Source organism: Ylistrum balloti, unplaced genomic scaffold, assembly GCF_031769215.1.
Source record: "Ylistrum balloti isolate Yb309-2 unplaced genomic scaffold, AGI_CSIRO_Ybal_v1 Utg369846, whole genome shotgun sequence".
NCBI classification, from domain to species: Eukaryota; Metazoa; Mollusca; class Bivalvia; order Pectinida; family Pectinidae; genus Ylistrum; species Ylistrum balloti.
Genome location: NW_026782001.1, coordinates 1,172,359 through 1,195,677, shown reverse-complemented (window position 1 = coordinate 1,195,677; position 23,319 = coordinate 1,172,359). Strand labels below are relative to the sequence as shown.

Here is a 23,319-nt window from a genome sequence, read left to right as displayed (position 1 = left end):
AGAAGTTTTCTCTTGGTCCAAAGTGGTGATCTCTACCTCGGGAAGTTTGGGAGTAAAGTCTGCACTACCTGACATGATCAGGTAAAAACTGTACACATTGAAAACAATCAGTACATCAGTACAGACGCTGTTACTGGTATTAGGTACTTATGGTTACAAATCAAGACTCCTAATTATGTTAGGTCCTTAACATCTCCTTAATAATGTTCGTTTTTCTTTCCCTTTGCCAAGTTATGGACACAACTTCAAGTTGAAACTGGTCTGAAGTCAGTTGGAACCTCAAATTAAACTGAATACGAGTCCTGAAATAGCTAAGAACAAGATAACAGAATTAAAATATGATCAGTGAAATACCACAATTACCATCTCAATAGGCAGTGTATCCTACAATCCTGGAATCAGATTGACCAAACAGAAGTCAGGTGTACTACAAAATCCTGTACAAATGATTCCTACCTCACCAGTGTCACAATCTCCGCACTGGAACTCTCCACTGCAACACTAGACCCAAGTGAGAATTCCACCTCCTACTAAAGTTTCAATAGACAATGTTCTATTGTCCAGACCTCAATGCCTCAAAGCTGTTCTCATTATATCCAAGGCCTTAATATACACCTAAACAGTGACTCGAGCAAGTCTTAATCAGTGTCTCCAAACACATCCCTGATGTCATTATATTCCAATATAGATTATACTGAAGCTTATATAGCAACACTTAAAATCGCAAGCAATCAAGCCTTTCCTTTAGGTCTATAGCTTCTGCAGCTTACACCTGTCCAACTGCGAGGGACACCGATGTATTTGCGTCACCAATTCCGGGAAAAGAAACAAGAAATCCATATTTTGTAAACATCTTGCAAGGATGCCAAGAAACAATTCTACATTAATATGACGTGATTAAAAACAACAATAATTGATATCAGGAAAGCAGAAAACTGCACTGCTTTTCATCTGATCTTACTCTGAGGAACACAACAGTATGTACATCAAAGCCTAAACTCTATACATATGATATACATGTCTATAGTTACAGGAATCCACTTCAGATTGTTTACCAAGTATTGTTTTGTTAATATCCTTGTAACACTGATTAAGTTAGGGTCACAGGAACGTTATATCAATTGATATACAGATGGGTCTACCAACAAATCTATGTAGTGATGTAATAAAAAGGACATCAAATGCCGTTCCTTACATAGGAATCAGAAACACATGGTGGACAAAATCTATATAAACCCCTACCCATGCATAGTTTATATCCGGTCAGTAATGTTTCTTTCCGTTAGGATCTAATCTATACTGAGCTGATCCAGTTTAATGACCGAGGTAAAAAATTAGATTTTCACCATTACAAGCTTTTCCTAAGGGTTTTTATTGATTAATGTGTCATCGAGATCAGCCAGAAATTCTTATTTAATGCACGTATTATGTAAACTTAAACTAAAATACATGCTGTACTGCTTCCCATGCCTAAAACAGTCCTGAAATCTTTGTGCAGTGTTGAAGGAAACTTTCTTCTACCCAATAGCTGTCTTGAGAAATAGATCCAAAACCACAGATTTCTCTAATTCTAAACACGTGCCAGTCACATGATTTTCCAAATTTGGTAGCCCTCAGCATTTTTAGCCTGTGAAATTTATAATTTGTAGCAATGGAATTTAAAGTGTCGAAGCAGTATGCAACTGTGAACACATGTCAGTGTTATTTATACTCAAATATAGAGAAAAGACATCACATAAAAGACATAAGTTTCCCATTCAGGAAATAATCTTAAAGAGGAACCTGAATGCTTTGTCACATATGTGTCATTAAATCAAATAGCCTCTGCTCATTCATTTACCGCAAAAATCGTCGAAAACGATCTATGCGTTCCAAAGTTATTGTCGAAAACGCTAAAAACACACCTGAACGAGATCATCGAACGGCACTATAACAGAGCTCTTCAGTAGTGGCGTCACTAGTGTGAGCGCGCGTTATGTCCCACTCCGGCAGCCATTAGTTTTCTAGCAGAAGCCAGGTTATATCGTTTCGTTTTTTGGGCCTGCTTGAATGTTATTCGACTAATCTATACTATAATTGATGGCAAAGTAACAGTAGTGTCATCGTCTATGGAATGTTTTACTTAGGTTTCAAATATTTGTGAGCGTTCGTGGATTAATCTGTCAATTATTGTGTAACAGAAGGGGGGGGGGGGTCAACAGTTACCTGGTCCCGTCTCGCCTTGTATCACCGTCAACCCAGGTTCGATGGGTTCAGCTTGTATTTTGTTTTCAAAGGAGGACAAACACTGCTAATTTAAATGTTACAATTTATTTAAGAGCAAACATTAATTAACAGGAATTATCAAAAACGGCATAGGCCTATACCAACACAGAGACCCCCATCTTACGCCGAACACATAAACTTATCTATCTCTATACAAAATTACATTCCACCCAGCTATAGCTTCCCACCCGATAAAATAACGAATTACGCTACCATCCCCCGACCTACCTCAGAGAAGGTTTTCACCCTGTGGAAGTTAATCCAACGCTCTACACCCAAATTATTAGACATACTGCATCTTATACCCTAAAATGACAATACGAGACAGTTTGAACCAATCACAACACATCACCAGAGACAGAACACCCCTGACACGGACGAAAATGCAAGGAAAACAAGACAGGAGAACTTGCACGTGATATACATAGACCTCGGACAAAATGGGTAACAGGTGACAGGACAAAATGCGCTTCCACTAGTGACGTCACCATTACCCGGATGTAAATCAGGGTAATTTGATTGCTTGCTTGATTAACATCTGGAAGCAGGTGTGAATCGGCACGTTTAGACGGATATATCTCAGAAACGGAAGGTCGAATTTCGATGCGGTTTTCTGCATTTTTGTTCTTATACAACAACAAATCCATTGAAAATTGAACCTATCAGCATTCAGGTTCCTCTTTAAGTTAGTCGTAATAAATATGATCACTTTCTAGGCCTTTCTGTTTTGATTATGAATGTCCAGGTTTTAAAAGTGTGATAATGACATGAAAATGTGTCATATGAAACAGTAGGATGTGTCCGTGAAGACAAAAATGTATCGTTTTGTATTTCAAAACTCACAAAAAACAGAATCAGAATGAAAAATATTTTTTTTTCCCAATAGAATTATTGTCACAGTACTTCAGATGCAATCGGATACAATGGTGGCCTGGGCTACATGTATCAGGCAAGGAACAACGTCACATTGAACTAAATGTACATCAGATACAATGGTGGCCTGGGCTACATGTATCAGGCAAGGAACAACGTCACATTGAACTAAATGTACATCAGATACAATGGTGGCCTGGGCTACGTGTATCAGGCAAGGAACAACGTCACATTGAACTAAATGTACATCAGATACAATGGTGGCCTGGGCTACGTGTATCAGGCAAGGAACAACGTCACATTGAACTAAATGTACATCAGATACAATGGTGGCCTGGGCTACGTGTATCAGGCAAGGAGTAACGTCACATTGAACTAAATGTACATCAGATACAATGGTGGCCTGGGCTACGTGTATCAGGCAAGGAGTAACGTCACATTGAACTAAATGTACATCAGATACAATGGTGGCCTGGGCTACGTGTATCAGGCAAGGAACAACGTCACATTGAACTAAATGTACATCAGATACAATGGTGGCCTGGGCTACGTGTATCAGGCAAGGAACAACGTCACATTGAACTAAATGTACATCAGATACAATGGTGGCCTGGGCTACGTGTATCAGGCAAGGAACAACGTCACATTGAACTAAATGTACATCAGATACAATGGTGGCCTGGGCTACGTGTATCAGGCAAGGAACAACGTCACATTGAACTAAATGTACATCAGATACAATGGTGGCCTGGGCTACGTGTATCAGGCAAGGAACAACGTCACATTGAACTAAATGTACATCAGATACAATGGTGGCCTGGGCTACGTGTATCAGGCAAGGAGCAACGTCACATTGAACTAAATGTGCATAGTTAAATAATTGATCATACAATATTTCTTTGTATTGAAATTGGCAAAGAATTTCTCGTGTAATGTCTCAAAATAGTCATCACTTTTCAGAAAGTACTCAACACTGACATAGCAATATAAATATCTGCAAAAATACGCCATCAGGTCTTTACAGTAGTAAACTATCCTTGCTGTATTTTGTCCTAATTTCTGTTCATAAACATCTCATAGAAATGATCTAATTAGATACTGATATAGTGTGAATGACAGTGCTGTTAGGTCAAAGTTCATCACAAAATTACAGGTATGATTCAGATCTTTGCTGAACCACATTTCACACACAGGAGGTGCATAACTTACCCAGACAGCGGTAACCTCAGGGCCTCTAGTGATAGGCTAATTAGTGTCATGATGAATTACACAAATGTCAAACTGCACATCTGATAATGCCTTGATGCTTTAGCTGATACAATACCAATTAGAATAAAAGATCAACTATCTGGTGACAGAGAACAAATGAATTTTAATATCTTCAAAATGTTCATATCTAACAATCGCCAAAATGAAATATTCAAATATTTCTTTATTTGGATACCATTCTACGGAACAGAATATAAGAATATTTGTTGACATCCCTATTTCAAAATAATCCAAGGGAGGTCACAATTATGGTTTAAAACGTACAATACATATTTTAATCAAGTTGGCCATATAGAATAAGCTGAAGTGATGTTTGAGATGTAGCATCATGGCAATGATTGTTAGATAAGTAAGTTTAATTGATTAAACACATGTTTACTGAAGGATGAAAGTAGCTCAGGGCTATTTCTGGAGGTAGAATGTAATCACAAGACTGATTACAGATATGACTGAAAGGCAGCTATTGGGTTTTCAACAGAAAAACATTTTCAAGAATCCTTCTAAAAGACACAAAATGATTGGCATTTCAAAAATATGAATCCCACACAAAGACCAGCGCTTGATGACATGATTACAACATGCCATGGGTAACAATAGCTATCCTGAATTATTTCCTCTGAGCATAATCCTCTTGACAGCACTCACATCGAAACGAAAATGAAAAATCTAGCTGATTAAATAACAAATTTATGAAATTTTATCCTACAAATATTTCTAAAAATATCAACCTTGATTTTTTAATGAATTTTTACATTCATTATTATATGGTAAATTAACATGGCTTGTTGCGGTATGAGACTTTCTGAAATATATTTTACAAACTGATCGGAGAATAATTTTTTTAGAAATTTCATCCAGAACAGATTTCATGTTGTTGATTACGAACACATCGCTAATCAAATGCTAACAAATCTGTCTTAAAACAGTTTGCAAAACAGCTTATATTAGATAACCTGGGACAGGGCATTTCACCATATCATATATTTTGGTAATACTAGAACACTGACCCGCCCCTACCTAACAACCCACACTTAGACCTCAGTATCCCAAAGCAAGCACTTTTGGTAGAGAGGCATTGTTTGGAGTTTGATTGATTCACCAAAATAAACTCTAGGTAACACACAGGAACTAATTTTATACCAGGGAAACCAATTTTCTACTTAGAGTAACAGTAATCTGGACTATTGACCCTGGGACTTGAAAAGCAATCCAAAGCAAGCCATTTCAGTAAGGAAGGATTGTATGAGGTTTGAGATTGATTGGACGAAGCAAACTTGAGTTATCGCAGGAAAACTGATTTTTCTATATAAAGTAACAGTGACCTTGACTTTTGACCTTAAAAAATATAAAGCAATCCTAAGCATACACTTTCAGTAAGGAAGTACTGTATGAAATTTGGGTTAGATTGGACCAAGACAACTCCAGTTATCACACAGAAACAGAAGTGCTGACAAACAGACAGATGGACAGACAGTAGACAGACAGTGTAATCACTATAGGGCATCTGTACTTTCATGTGGGTTCCTGATGATGCAAGTACATATCAACAATTTATTCACATATTATGATATGATTGTAAAAAACAAAAGTCTGGTTTTGGAAGAAATCAGTGAGCAGTTTCATTGATCATGATGATGAAAAAAATACATTTCTGCAGGAGAAAACAATAAACAGAATAGTCAATTGTCTTTGTAACCTTGAGGCTTTTGACTTAGAAGATGTACCATAAACACAGTGACAGGAAAATATGTGAAAAGTGCACATTTGTTAAATAGTACAGACCTGACAAAAACATTTATCATATGATTTAGAAATATTAGTATTAAAGTTCATTGTTTTAAATATTGAACTCAATTCTATTAGGAATGAACTGTAGTCTGATACTAAATTACATCTTATTACGGAAACTAATTTGATGATGACTCTTTGCTTCTACCATTTCAAATTTTACATATAGATAATAAAAACATTGATAACAAAATGCTAAGGGATGAATGCACTTTTTCTAATTTGGATTTTTATTCCAACGACATAAATACAAACTATCTACATGTAGTATAGACTATATATGTATTAGGTACATGTGAAGCTTAATGTCAGGGCACCAGTGACATCACCGTGTCATGTGATCTTGAAGCCCATTAAAATTCTGACCGAGTGGCAACAGCTACTTTGAAGGCCAGATAATAGGTAACAGTGTATACCGGAATGCCCGCAAGCACCCACACTGCTTTTTCAATATAGTTATGAATTGTTTAATTTGTGTTTTAAAAAAAGTTAAAAATCATGTCCCACATCCTTTAATATCTCTTGTTGGCCGGGTTTAAAGCATGAGATGCATGTTTTCCTGTGACAAGGAACAGGATAAGCATGGGGATAAGCTGCATTGTCAGTCAGACAATGACTCTGACCTTTCCACACCCAATCCCAAAATTGTGTAGTGTGGTAACACTGCATTATCAGTCAGACAATGACTGACCTTTCCACACCCAATCCCAAAATTGTGTAGTATGGTAACACTGCATTATCAGTCAGACAATGACTCTGACCTTTCCACACCCAATCCCAAAATTGTGTAGTGTGGTAACACTGCATTATCAGTCAGACAATGACTGTCCTTTCCACACCCAATCCCAAAATTGTGTAGTGTGGTAACACTGCATTATCAGTCAGACAATGACTCTGACCTTTCCACACCCAATCCCAAAATTGTGTAGTGTGGTAACACTGCATTATCAGTCAGACAATGACTCTGACCTTTCCACACCCAATCCCAAAATTGTGTAGTGTGGTAACACTGCATTATCCCCCATCCAAAGGATGATTGATATGACAGCTATCCTTCACAAATCCTGATAAAGTAAGGTCTTTAAAAAATGTACCCGGCGAGTAAATGTCAAAAATATAAGTGATCACAAAAACCTGTTACCTCCCAAATCAATATATCACATCACAATCTTTACAGACCTGTTACCTCCCAAAGTCATCGGTAAAGATATCACATCACAATCTTTACAGACCTGTTACCTCCCAAAGTCATCGGTAAAAACATCACATCACAATCTTTACAGACCTTTTGTTAGATGTGTCACTTATAGGTTAGTTGAATTCTGATTGAGAATATCTTCAGCATGGCTGAAAAAAATCAAAGTTAATGGTTCCACATATGTAGAGTTATGGTCCTTTGTTCGATAATGGTACCAAATTTTGTCAAGCACGGCCAGGAACATTTAATAACATTCAATATTCAGCTTTGTTGACATTGGGAGTTTTACCACAAGCAAGTTGTCTGGCTGATAATGAAGATAACATATGTATTTACATCAAAGTAAAAGAAATTGTCACTTTCAATGAAATATCGGATAGTTCACAGGAAAGATAATTAAGTAAAAGTGTGCAAGCTCTCAGAGCTGATAGCATGCCTTAGAATGCTTTTCATTGATGCCATAATAGGGAACAAGAAACTATCATGAAAGTAGAAAATATCTTAATATATTCTCAATGCATACCGCAGTACATAACAGACCATATAGACAGGATCAGACACGCAATAGGGAACCAATACAGAACTTACAAAGTCCATTTTCTTTCTCCGTTCCTGCTGACAATCCTGATAATTCTAGATTGTTCCTCGTCTTTTTTACCAGTCTTATTGAAGAGTATATGACCTTTTTATATCTGAACATATCGTCTCTGTATAGAACCTTAATAAGATTAGATTGATCAGGTAAAATCTATTTAACATAACACAATTAAACATTTAGATGAGAATCACATCATATTCGACAAAATCATATTTATTTGATATATCATATATACAAGTCCATTGATGCAAAGCAGCTGCTTTAACTTCCCTAACAGACAGGTCAATTTTTGTCAGACTTCACAGTATTTTCCCAGCCAATTTTAGACAATTGTATGATTATATGATTTATTACAATGTTGATATTACATGTGATAGAAGGCATCTATAACATGACAGAGTAAGTTAATATAATATATATCATAAATCTGAGAGTAGCAGAATATACAGCACATCATCCCAACACAAATTTGTATAATGAATGATATAACTCCGCAAAACATATATATAATCTCACCCTCGCCGCATACTGATTGATTTAGTCAGAGCTAGGATGTAGAAATCCATAACAGGACTTAATCAATACTGAACAGTGAGTAACCATGTCGCTGATAACTCCCGACACTCTGCTACACCCTATTTCCTGTGTGTCCTTCCCTCCATCTTCTCCCTACCCTCTCCCCCACCAGTAGCCAACCCTTCTGCTTGCTTTCATTTAAAGCAAAACATTTCCCAAAGCATCATGATGAAAAATGATGAATGGGTTTTGGGAACAAAAGATATGTATACCGGAAAAGCCCAAATTATTAGCATAGTATCAAGGTATATCATCTGGATCATGAATCATGGTCTTAAATAAGCTTGTATTGAATGGTTAATTATATTGAACACGCACAGATTATAACAGATTCTAGCGAATTGCAGTCGAGCAGAAAACTTGTATAATGCTTCTTTACCATCATGTATTGTGAAGCTGTCCAAGTTGGGGATCAGTATGAAAAAAATGACAGCATCATTTGTAATACAGATGTAATGGCCAGATCTGTCTTGTACTAAGTCTACATGAGCGGTTCAGAATTAAGGGCTGGTCAGCATGTCATCAAGCAAAATATACATCACAATAATACGTTTTAACAATGTAGTTTAGATTGTCTTCAGGTCTCCTTACTGTAACTACATGATGGCAACTTCATTTAATGTCATATTTTGATATCAACATATTTATTTGTAAATATAATAAAGGCACCAGAGACAAGTTAAAAACTTGCATTTCATCCTCTCCCCTAAACCACAATGTATGTGTAAGACCACAAAATATAAAAGCAAAAGGCAATGATGATGTATGTGTCAGACCACAAAATACAAAAGCAAAAGGCAATGATGATGTATGTGTAAGACCACAAAATACAAAAGCAAAAGGCAATGATGATGTATGTGTAAGACCACAAAATACAAAAGCAAAAGGCAATGATGATGTATGTGTAAGACCACAAAATACAAAAGCAAAAGGCAATGATGATGTATGTGTAAGACCACAAAATACAAAAGCAAAAGGCAATGATGATGTATGTGTAAGACCACAAAATACAAAAGCAAAAGGCAATGATGATGTATGTGTAAGACCACAAAATACAAAAGCAAAAGGCAATGATGATGTATGTGTAAGACCACAAAATACAAAAGCAAAAGGCAATGATGATGTATGTGTCAGACCACAAAATACAAAAGCAAAAGGCAATGATGATGAAAAATGATACTATGAAAATTGACTTATAGAGAATATGTCCTCGGCCAATTCTGAATGAAACCAATAAATCATGACACATGGTGATAGATAGATGGACTCTCGTTAAACAGGATTGTAACTACATGACTTTAAACACGTTTGAGACCATGAATCTATCTTAGTAAAGATCAAAACATACAATAAAACTGAAGGTGGACCATTTTCTGTCCTTTTTGTTTTAAGGGGCTTTGGGAGTCACTTATGGGCCTCGGTCATTTCCAAATGAAATTATTTCATATTTAAGCTATATTCCCAAAATTTGCAATTTACCCCTGAAACTATCCCTATTCACCAATATTCTTACCAAAAAGAGGTTAAAATCCCTCATATCACAAACAAGAGAAAAACAAGACCATGATTTGTTAATAAAAATGTTTGTTTTAAAAGAGGGTTTGACATGAAGTGGAGGGAATATAGGATACACTTGCTGTTTTATTAAGTCGAACAGGAAAAGAGAAACTTACAAAAAAGTACCATACAAGTGGTATAAAAACAAGAGCAACATACACTGTATATCATCATAGTTATTTCCTAAGTTGAATATTCATGAAGTGTTACTATTTTTAGGAAGAGTTGCAGATCTCTGTCACTTTAACAGTAATGACACATAGTGCTGTTTACAGTTTGATATGTTCAGTTTTGTTATTTTTGCTATTTCTTAAAGTTCAGTCATTTTTCATAATGGCTGATGTGTTCCTGTATATGTTAATATGGATCAGAACGGTGGTACTTAATTTGTCAACAGTAAACATAGACATTGATTAATATAACATTTTAAGGTCCATGTAATTGAATACATTAATGAATGCTATTTATGTGACATGCATTTACCAAAATATATAATTCCTTAAAGATTCAAATCTAAAAACAAAATCTGTAGCCCTATAGAGAGTATATATACCAACTACAAGTTCATATAAAACCTTCTAATCAAATATTACAAGCAAACAATCATTAATGTTGATAAATTGATGGACACAAAATTCCTAAAAAACCAGTGACATCAGGGTGTCAATTTTTCCAATTTATTTCATTTGTCCATCAGCCCTCAAACTCACTCTCTTCATCTAAACACTGAATTTTCAGTTCTGACTGTTAAACTATTACAGACATTAGAGATGGCACAAGCAATCAGAAACAATATACTTTTGACATGACGGTATAAAGAAAACCCTTTGTTTTAGTAATTCAACAGCCTTGAGAGCCTTGTGCAAGGAAACCAAGCTTCAAGATTATGTATATATTTTTTAAGCACTACTTAAAAAGTATTTTTAAGTTTTTGACAGCATGTCAGTTGGAAACATACCCATCATTTTCGTCTGGCTCATTTCTGGAAAGGTATCTGTCTTCTGTCATTTTGTATCTGGGATCCTTTCAGTGAATAGCAAGCGAAAAACTAAAACATCACATAGCCTTGTTACAGGTTTACAACGAGGAAAACATTTCTTACACTGTAAACAAGAAGGTCTATCTAAACCCTCTATACAATGAATTCATAAACAAAGCCCAGTGTTAACCCTGTGTTTATAATGGTGACCTTTGACCCAAGGCCAGATTGTAATAAAGCACTTAAGAATGTTCTTCCTGCTGAGCCAGACGTAAGGAAATACAGAGTTTTAATGAAGATTAGAATGCTCAACTATACCACATTAGTTATATTAAACACCCCATCAGTATTAAAGATCCTTGACCTTGGGTGCAAAAATGCTGAAACAAAAATGGAACACCCCATCAGTATTAAAGACAAAAATGGAACACCCCATCAGTATTAAAGATCCTTGACCTTGGGTGCAAAAATGCTGAAACACAAATGAAACACCCCATCATTATTAAAGATCCTTGACCTTGGGTGCAAAAATGCTGAAACACAAATTCAATCAAGTTATGTTGAAATTTAGAATTTAAGTAGGATGATTATTGTCAATATATCAAGAGACAGTACTTCTGTTTGTAAGACAAAGTTCCATTTCAAATACTTATCATTGTTTGATTAATCAGGAGACACAGTAATGGTGACCTTGACCTTGAAATATAAATTTATTACTTTAATCCTCAGCATTTGTATTAAGTTTGGACAAAATTCAAAAAAAGAAATGGAGTGAAGACTTCTGATAGGAAAGAATGGTGGATGGGATACGAAATTTGGATGACTTTTAATATTGTCTTTCTCCACTATATGACCTTGAATCTTAAGCAGTAAAAGATGGAAATAGAAATTGCAGATATTGAGAACAAGATTTGTCCATTTGTAACTGATCCAAACCTACAGAATTAATGACTGAATGTAAGGTTGTAAGACACCTGATTATATACACTAAAACATTTTTATATATTATTAAATACTGTATAATAATGAATTAACCAGCAGTTGCTTTCTTTATCTTTCAAAAGCATTCAAATTGTGTTCGTCTTATTTGCAAATACACCTATAAACTATAACCATATACAATGAAATGTGAAGCTTTTCTAGAGCTTTGGATTTCTTGGTAACTCTACAATACATAAAGGTATATATTTCAGCTATATACCATCAAATATCAGTTCATTTTATATTCATCCTAATTAGAAATAAGGGCAAAAGGGTAAAAGATAAACTGTACATGTTGAAAGTTTCTACATATACTGTATCTTGATTTCATCACATATACTTAAGGAGTAAACATGACCTTAAATCAAACAATGACAGACTGAGGGTTCTTTGTTGCCTAGCATAAAACACCATTCACAAAGGTTTTCTATTTTATTCTAGGGCACTGAAGATTCTTTGATAAAATGTACTGTTTTTTGTTTTTAGGTAGGTAACAAGTTTTGATGGGTAACTTAAGTCTGTTAACTCCCATTGTTTTGATTGTAATGGGTAACTTAAGTCTGTTAACTCCCATTGTTGTGATTGTAATGGGTAACTTAAGTCTGTTAACTCCCATTGTTGTGATTGTAATGGGTAACTGAAGTCTGTTAACTCCCATTGTTGTGATTGTAATGGGTAACTTAAGTCTGTTAACTCCCATTGTTGTGATTGTAATGGGTAACTTAAGTCTGTTAACTCCCATTGTTGTGATTGCAATGGGTAACTTAAGTCTGTTAACTCCCATTGTTGTGATTGTAATGGGTAACTTAAGTCTGTTAACTCCCATTGTTTTGATTGTAATGGGTAACTTAAGTCAGTTAACTCCCATTGTTTTGATTGTGATGGGTAACTTAAGTCTGTTAACTCCCATTGTTTTGATTGTAATGGGTAACTTAAGTCTTTTAACTCCCATTGTTTTGATTGTGATGGGTAACTTAAGTCTGTTAACTCCCATCGTTTTGATTATGATGGGTCACTTAAGTCTGTTAACTCCCATTGTTTTGATTGTAATGGGTAACTAAAGTCTGTTAACTCCCATTGTTTTGATTGTAATGGGTAACTTAAGTCTGTTAACTCCCATTGTTTTGATTGTAATGGGTAACTTAAGTCTGTTAACTCCCATTGTTTTGATTGTAATGGGTAACTTAAGTCTGTTAACTCCCATTGTTTTGATTGTAATGGGTAAGTTAAGTCTGTTAACTCCCATTGTTGTGATTGTGATGGGTAACTTAAGTCTGTTAACTCCCATTGTTGTGATTGTAATGGGTAACTTAAGTCTGTTAACTCCCATTGTTTTGATTGTAATGGGTAACTTGAGTCTGTTAACTCCCATTGTTGTGATTGTAATGGGTAACTTAAGTCTGTTAACTCCCATTGTTGTGATAAATAATCAGGAAATAATGCTACTCACAGTTAAACCTATCTCTGATACAAATACTTAACCAGAGAGGCAGTCATGCATGACATGGTAAACATATGACCTGTCAGCAATATACAGACAACACTGGACAATAGACAGAGTGATGATAAACCTATAAAGTCATTATTAACATAGAGAAGGAGGGTTGGGACATTGTTGACAATATCATTTTCATTTCATTTCATTTATCATTAACTTTTGGCCAAATTAATTAATACAATCTATCAAAGATTCAAAGTTTAAATATATTGTGCCAGCCAAGTTCACCATTGTGTTCCTTACATCAGACAACACCAATGTAGTAATTTTCATAAAAATTGGACAACATTCAATTTCAGTGGCTGTTACAGCTATCTTGGATTTAGGAAAAAAAGCCCCAAACATATTTTGACATGTACATCAATATATTCACACAATCAGAGCCTCTGGTGGCCAAATTTGATGTGTGACTGAAACAACAGTAGTTGAAAGCACAACTCCACATAGCTATCTATGCTTGAATCCCAAGGAATGTTGGACAAGGCAAAGCAAAAGAATAAAAAAGAAGTATTTACGTAAGAATCAAATTTTTATGTTAATGACCATTATCTGTTATCTTTCAAACGGCTTGATGTATATATACACACTGTGTAGGCTCCTGTGCCTGTCTCTGTAAGAGATTACCTAAAATGTAATGAGGAGTAAGGGAAACAGAGAAGAGAACTATCAACCCTAACCAATTGTCATTACTCTTGTTTTATAAGGAGCTTTAGATAACCTCCTGACCTGGCTGCATGATTTACTATACACTAAATCTTTATGCGTGTCTTTTAGCTTGTAGTCTGATCTTGAATCCCTTGTCATGACTGTTTTGGCCAGATCAGTACTTAATGTCACTGAATTAAGAACTTCCATGACACTAACTTGAAGCTTTGATGTCAACATTTCCACCATTTTGTCTTTTAAAACTACAGGCTACATAATTTTTCACTTTTATTAATGTGTTCTCAATTTTAAACAGTATACCTGACAAATTCATATGACTCACTTGAGATGTAACCAAATTATAATCTTTTACTGTTGCTTAATACAACTAAGATTAAAGAACGTTTTTAATGTTGTTCATGATAAAAAAATCTTTTCCCTTTTAAATTAAGTTGAAAGTGAAATTGTAAAATGTTTATTTAAACATATCAATATCATGGTAATAGAATTAAATGATATTTAATGTTGCCTAGTGACAAATGGGCTGGCTAGCTAGCAGCTGTTTTATTTTTATGCAGGCACACATGTATGATAACTGTAACAACGTACCAATGTGGCACTACATTGTACAGCAGGGTGAAGTGGATGTGCGTTTTAGTGGCAGGTTTTTTAAACTGGTTAACGTAAATATAAGGATTGTCTGTTTTGTTTTTTACAAGACAACCCCCAAGCAACAAAATAGAAAATCAATCCTTAAACAGAGACAATCCCAAGTGTGCCTCATTTATTTATGTTGACAATCCCAAGTGTGCCTCATTTATTTATGTTGACAATCCCAAGTGTGCCTCATTTATTTATGTTGACAATCCCAAGTGTGCCTCATTTATTTATGTTGACAATCCCAAGTGTGCCTCATTTATTTATGTTGACAATCCCAAGTGTGCCTCATTTATTTATGTTGACAATCCCATGTGTGCCTCATTTATTTATGTAGACAATCCCAAGTGTGCCTCATTTATTTATGTTGACAATCCCAAGTGTGCCTCATTTATTTATGTAGACAATCCCAAGTGTGCCTCATTTATTTATGTTGACAATCCCAAGTGTGCCTCATTTATTTATGTTGACAATCCCAAGTGTGTCTCATTTATTTATGTTGACAATCCCAAGTGTGCCTCATTTATTTATGTTGACAATCCCAAGTGTGCCTCATTTATTTATGTAGACAATCCCAAGTGTGTCTCATTTATTTATGTTGACAATCCCAAGTGTGCCTCATTTATTTATGTTGACAATCCCAAGTGTGCCTCATTTATTTATGTAGACAATCCCAAGTGTGCCTCATTTATTTATGGAGACAATCCCAAGTGTGCCTCATTGTGCCTCATTTATGGAGACAATCCCAAGTGTGCCTCATTTATTTATGTAGACAATCCCAAGTGTGCCTCATTTATTTATGTAGACAATCCCAAGTGTGCCTCATTTATTTATGGAGACAGTCCCAAGTGTGCCTCATTTATTTATGGAGACAATCCCAAGTGTGCCTCATTTATTTATGGAGACAATCCCAAGTGTGCCTCATTTATTTATGTAGACAATCCCAAGTGTGCCTCATTTATTTATGTAGACAATCCCAAGTGTGCCTCATTTATTTATGTAGACAATCCCAAGTGTGCCTCATTTATTTATGGAGACAATCCCAAGTGTGCCTCATTTATTTATGGAGACAATCCCCAGTGTCCATCATTTGCTTATAGAGAAAACCCCTTGGTACATCATTAATTTATAGACAACACCCCTCCTCCCAACCTGTGTGACATCATTTTTTTAAAGTAACAACCCCTCTCCTCAACCTGTGTGACATTATTTATTTATAGACAACACCCCTTCCCCCAACCTGTGTGACATTATTTATTTATAGACAACACCCCTTCCCCCAACCTGTGTGACATTATTTATTGATAGACAACACCCTTTACCCCAACCTGTGTGACATTGTTTATTGATAGACAACACCCCTTCCCCCATCCTGTGTGACATTATTTATTGATAGACAACACCCTTCCCCCCATCCTGTGTGACATTATTTATTGATAGATAACACCCCTTCCCCCAACCTGTGTGACATTGTTTATTGATAGACAACACCCCTTCCCCCAACCTGTGTGACATTATTTATTTATAGACAACACCCCTTCCCCCAACCTGTGTGACATTGTTTATTGATAGATAACACCTCCCCCCCCCCCCAACCCGTGTGACATTATTTATGGGTATACAACACCCCAATGTATACTGTTTATTTATACAGACAAGTCCCCCTGCCTCTCCGCGTACATCACTTACATAAAAAAATCCATAATAAACATTACATACTACCCCAGTAAATTTCATATATTTGACAAAAACAATTTACAATTTATTCTTTTTTTTCCTTAATTATTGAGGTGATCCTTATTGAATATCGACACAAAAATGGCTCCATCTTATATCATTGAGAACAGAGGCAGCCGAGACAATGATATATAAATGAATATAACAAAGACAAGATAGCAGAAATACTGAAAGTCCTACGCTACCAATGTACCTTTGTCAAAGATTTCAATCAACCAATATATAAAGTAACAGGGGAAGATGGACAAGACAATTTCAATCTATTGATCTTTATGTTAGAGATTGGTCCCTTCTGTATGTGTCTCCTTCAAGTGCCAGACTTACTGTAGCCAGTTAGCAATACCATGGTGTGACAGCCCAATAACAATCAATATACATTATAGACTCCTGGTTCCGCCAAGCTGATTTTTAAAGTGATCTTCCTAATGTTAAAATTCAGGCCTGTTTTGGATTAGTTATAACATAAGTTTGATTTCAGTGACAGATGAAGTGGTTGAAAATTATCATAAGTGGGTATTAGTATCTCTTCACAACAATGTACACTTCAACGACTTACTCAACAACCAAGAAATAAATGTCACATCGGATATTTATCGGAACTTTTTCATTTTAACCATGCTATTGCAATATCAATGGGACTAGACAACATGCTATTAAAACTTAAAATCGTTCTCCCAACATTTGGAACTCCAACCATACACTCAGTATGATAATGTTTTTTTTTTATTCCTGTACCGTTTCAAAGCAATAGGTTTGACCAGATTTCTTGTATGGTCCCGAACACGATTACAGTTACATATTAGCTCCTGATCGTCAAACTAGAATCCACTTCCACTTTATTTACGTCATATAATTTACATTGAAGTACACAAAATATTTTGGGGTATTTGTTTCAAAAATAAATTTTTAATCTTAAATTACTGAAATAATTCTTTCATGTAACATGAAAACAAGAAATAAATAAAACATAGATTGAGAATTCATCCAGCTGTTAGATAACTGTCTTTAGTTAAAGTATCAGGAGTTATCTTTCTTTGAGTTCACCAGTCCAGACATTTTGTTCCCAGAGTTACTGCCCCTTTATCACTTACTCAAGTTATTCTATATCAAAGCTGAAGTTAGTTACAACATTTTCCAAGTGCCCTATTACATCAAATATTCACACTGGCCTAATTTTTACTTGTGTATATTATTTAATCTTTTCAAAATTTCAAAAATTCAATGTACCATAACATACATTAATAAACAAGCAGATGAAAAATTAATGCATTACAAAAACTATTATTGCATGTAACAAATGTTTTAACTTATTTAGAGTGAATTTTAATAATAAAAAATAGTTTAAGATGTATGTATAAGACCTTCAAAATGACATATAAGATTTGGTCAGGAGGCATTATTATAGAACATGTACAGGTGCATGGACATATATTAACTCTAAATAGACTATTACTCATCAACTTACAAAAACAAAAAAAAAAACCCAAAAAAACCCAAAAAACATGCACAATTTGTGATTTTAATTTTTTGTGATCATGAAGGAATTGCTAAATTTGCAAAAATGAGAAAATGAAATACAAGAGAAAAGTTCTCGATAGATGGAATATTTAAATGGCATAATAGCATGGCAGAGGATCCATATGAAAGTGGCTGTTATATTAGAGTGGAACCCACTTAATGTCACCTTTGTTAATGGCACTTTCCAGTTAATATCACGTTTTCTTGAAACCCTGAAATTTTCTCCTATATGCTCTATGTAACCCTACATCTGATAATGTCACTAACTGCATGTGGACAATGCTTAATATCAGTTCATTTTACCGAATATCAAAAAACAAAAAATTATCAAAGTAAGTGAGGACAGGAACTATGGATCCGTGCCTGAATAGTCATACGTCACAACTGGATGTGTTATGTGAACATTGTCACTGCCTTACTGGCCATTTTACACCTAACACTGACCCACTTACCTATAAGGCTGAAGGAAGCCTAGTATGTTTGGGTTTTTTTTGACTAGTAGAATCCAAGTGTTAAAATAAGTCTTAAACTCTTGTCACTATGCAATCAATGTTGGAGTGGGCACCATGGCACTAAGTTTTCTAATGTGTCCGACATGCTGCCAAAACTTCTTGAAAACAAGTGTTTGGTATGCATACTGGGATCAATTTATGATAAAGTATGTTTGTTTTGTTTCTTTTTACAATGACCCATGGGATATTAAACTGCGGCATGTCCAAGTCATCATTACGAATATTGCCTTCTTTGAATTTACGAGAACACATTTCCGATACAAAGCTGAAAATGCTAAAATAAGATTTGAACTTCAGGTTTCACAAAATGAAGTCTGGATTAGACATAATTTATCACAAAATATTATCACACATTCCACAAGAAAATTCACGTCTTTGCTGATACCATGATCTTTTTTATCTCAGATGATTTGTTCTGGGTAAAAAAGATATTATATGGAATGAAGATTGGAAACTTTATATGTCAAAAATCAAAATGTCAATGTTTTAATATTTTTTTCAAATCATTTATTGCTGAAATTATCTATTGCTAGCCATGGTAAGGTGACATGAAAAATGTTCTGAAACCCGGTTTTCCCTATGCCATGTTTCACGACATGACTGGTCATTAAAAACAACAACTAATTTAACAGCCAATGAATTGAGGTGTTACAAAGGTAAACAGATCACACTATGTTGCCTATATTTGTCTGCAATGCTCGAGTTGCGATATAAAGAACATATTGTATCGAAGCTGCAGAGATACACACTGTAGATATATCAACTTTGCGATGAAGCACCACTATACAGTAATGGATGAATAAATTATACGGCCAAACATCAGCTGATGACACGGCAGTGTCACGTACGAATCTGACCACACGTAAACTGAATATGACACATAATTGTTCAAGATAATTTATGATAGCAGTTAAGATATTTCAAAGAATAAACAAACAAAACTTAAGGAAAATCACTGTTCTTTTGGGAAAAACAAATCAAACTACAAATTTATTGTCTTCAAACAATTTCTGCTAAAAACAAGTCACTTTGGCACATCTCAAAATTAACTTCCTGTTAAGAAGTTCCGGTAAAAATGTGTCTACTGTTAATGTCACATTCTGCTTATTATCACATTCCTCACTGACAAATGGACCATGATATTAAGAAGGTTTCATTATAAAACAAGGAAGAGTTAGATTGTAGTCACTTGGAATTAAAGGATTGCTCTTAATTATTTTTACCGAAACATCCAAAATACCTTCAATATGTTTCTACTAAGCTTTATATGCATTGGGACATCAAACAACAGGCTCTTTGTGAGAGTTAAACAGGCTATATGCCCTAAACTTTATGGAAGCCCCCACACGGCCAACAGTACATTCACACAGAACAGGTAGTAATGGACATGCATGCTTGATGAGTACAATCAAACAGGTCATGTAGTTTATAGTGATATTTCTTATATGTCACCAAAATAATGTAACAGTGACACAAAACAGAAAGAGCGCCCAAGGAATTCAATCCAAAGGTACTTTAACTTGTCACAGAAGATCATCCCAAGTGCAGTTCACAACAATCTGACAATAAAGGGATGAAGTCTGAACAGATATAGAACTGTGAGAAAACGTGATGGCAGATTTGTATATCAATTACATGTCTTGACTGGATTTATGAAATCAGTAGCTTGGTTCATATTTCAACCAACATAAATCCCAAAAATGGTACCCATCCATTTGCCAAGGAATCATGAAATAGCATAAGTAATGCATAACTCTTATTCTGTAAATGTTCAGAGAACAAAGCTAAGCCTGTTTCTATGGTGTTCCTAGAACAGGTAATCCAAGGTGATCTCCTTAAGGATGTTTATACGAAGGCCGATCAAAATGGTCATGTGTCAATAAAAACAGAACAACCTTCTTTTCAAAATCCTCAACAGTTGTGAAAAAATCATTTTATTGGCATAGTTGTGAGATCACACATTGTTACAGGACATGCGCACATTGTACAGTTCTATTATAGTTCAGATATATGATCGTTTTGTGGTTGATATCAATTTTGAAATAACTTATAAGTATAGGACAGGGTTTATTTATTTTTTAACTACATAAGAGACAGCAAATCCATATATCTATAGATTAGGCACATATAGATATATCATGTACAGATTGAAAAGTTATAAATATAATCAAAATTTAGAGTATTTTGTTTACAAAATGCCACATATCTCCAGTCTTAAAGTACAAACACTCATTATATATACATTATATATGACAGTAGACAAGTTATTTTTGTTTCCTAAGCAAACCGCTCGTCACTCTCAGAGGTGTAAACCTAAATACATGAAAGGGGACAGCGTTATTTGGAAATGTGTCACAAAATGGTGTGTAAGCTAATGTACAGTGCAGACATGCGGATGTATGCATGCAAGCCGTGCAGATGCTGTACCGTCCATGTTTTTGATGTGTCATTTTGTGTTTCAGATTTTACCAGACAATTAAAGATTATTGGCAATATACAGTCATGAACGTCCCTAATCTGTAAAAGTTGATATCTGTATAATACATAACTCATAACATGAAAACAGTATATTACACTAGAATGATTAATTGTGATGAAGTCATCTCCAAATTCGGAATTCAGGGGTAAAAAAACCTCTCATCCTTGCAGTCATTTGTATCAGGACAACTGTATAAAAAAACTAGATGAAATAGAAGAACACAACTTCCTGAAGCCAGGTAGACTTACACCACATTCTACTTCTACAGATAGATGTTGACATGTTTCAGTAGGAGGTTTATAGGCCTAAAAAAGTAGAAATTCATAGGAATTTTATATCCTATTATTATATACCTGAAAGAGTTAATTTTCAATATTTTCATTCATCTTTTTGTTAGTTCAGATGAATTTAAGTCTCAAATTGTGTTTGGATATCACAGTGTTTTTCAGAATATCTTATTATACTGATATCAGCTGTTGATACCAATCCCTAAGGTTTCACTTTATTTCAGTTTCTATGAAATTCTGTCAAATAATTAATGGTGAACATAAGCAGAAATTACAACATAATGGCTTTCCCAAATACACATACAAAACAACACACTAACCTAATCATGATATTATTCTGAACAAATTAATCATTAATTTGGAATAATGCATGACCGAACAGTATCCAGAATGGAATTTGAACCCAGATTTTTTTAACTGTTGTTCCCTACACAAGTTCTTATGGCCCCTGCAGAGTTTAATGTATCTATGTGATCACTGAGACATAATTGTGAAAAACAGCTTTTGAAATGTCACTGAAAGGATGACGTACATAGAGCAACATTTGGAATACACAACAGATCCCAAGAGGACAATGTATTTGAAGTTGTGGGAAGTCGTACCAGGAACAAATCAGACAGATACTATATCAGTACCGAGGAGGGATCACCAATCTCTTGGACCGACGCGCATAAATTGTGTGGGCGTCCATCGTACATATTAGTATCCATGGTAACATTCCCCAGTACACAAAACGGCTCATGGTGGAAAATCTACGATGAGTAATCAAAATTCTTGTGAAATTGGATTGTAAAAGTTCAATCAGTACCTGTTTTATTAGAAAATAAAGGAACACTTAGAACTAAGACTGAATCATCAATCCAAGGTAACAGCTTGCATGATATACAATCAAGCATCTTCAGCACTTCAGAAGTTACAATCACTCTCACTCTCTGCACCTCTGGAACATGTCATGGCAAAATTGAAGGCACAAGTGAAGTAATTTGATTGGTTCCAGGAGAAAAAAACTTCCAATCACAAGCTGATATGCTCCTTTGGAAGATTAATAAGGAGTGACACTTAACCTTGAAGCTATTACAATATACCATTACGTGACCTAGAGATTCCTATGATGTGAATTAAAGGATCAAACTAGTCTTTTCCTCTTGTCCACAAAGTGTCGCACATAGAACCTTCAATTTGGCCATGACATGTTCCAGAGGTGCAGACAGTGATTGTAATCCCTGGTTATGGAGGATGGCTATCAAGAAAACGAATCTGAGGTTTATTCAAGCCTGGTATCTTTCAATCTATGTCATTAAAGCCGGATACAACAATTTGATTCTGTTAAATGTTTGTTTAAAATGGCTTAAAACAGCAGCTACCAATATCTGGAGATTACAAATAATATCAAATACACATTTAAGTGTTGTAACAGCATTTGATCTTGACCATGAGCACAGCACCATGAACCAATCAGTCAAATGTATAAACCAGTTTTATCAAATCCCACTGAGAAATCACCTAATAATTCAATAACTTACAGAAATACACGTTTTTCCTAAGATATTTCCAAAACGACATGGTCAGCTTTTTCTCGTAGTTTTTTGGTAGCAATGTTTTTTCGCTTACAGATAAAAGGTTATATTGTCATGGAAACAAGAACAGCTAGCCCATCTGCTTATTGTGGAAACATGTTAATTACAAGGTAGACTAAATCACATCCCAGTGTTTAGTGGTAGAGTGAGATTCTGATCAAGGTTGACAATGGTGTGACAGCCGATATAGTCACTGTGGTTATTGTGTAGTGGGTTGGAGTAATATCTGATCACTGGCGCCATGACAAGATGAAAGCAACAGAGCCAGGTGAGAAATAATTCTCTCAGACTAATTGCTGATACCGATATCATATGGATGTTGCAT

General features: G+C 35.1%; 1 protein-coding gene across 1 annotated transcript in view; it reads right to left on the bottom strand.

Moving 5' to 3' along the window:
- The window catches only part of LOC132545393 (tumor protein p53-inducible protein 11-like), a 139,003-nt gene that overhangs the window by 67,581 nt on the left and 48,103 nt on the right, over positions 1 to 23,319 (bottom strand). The gene's annotated exons all lie outside the window — the stretch shown is intronic.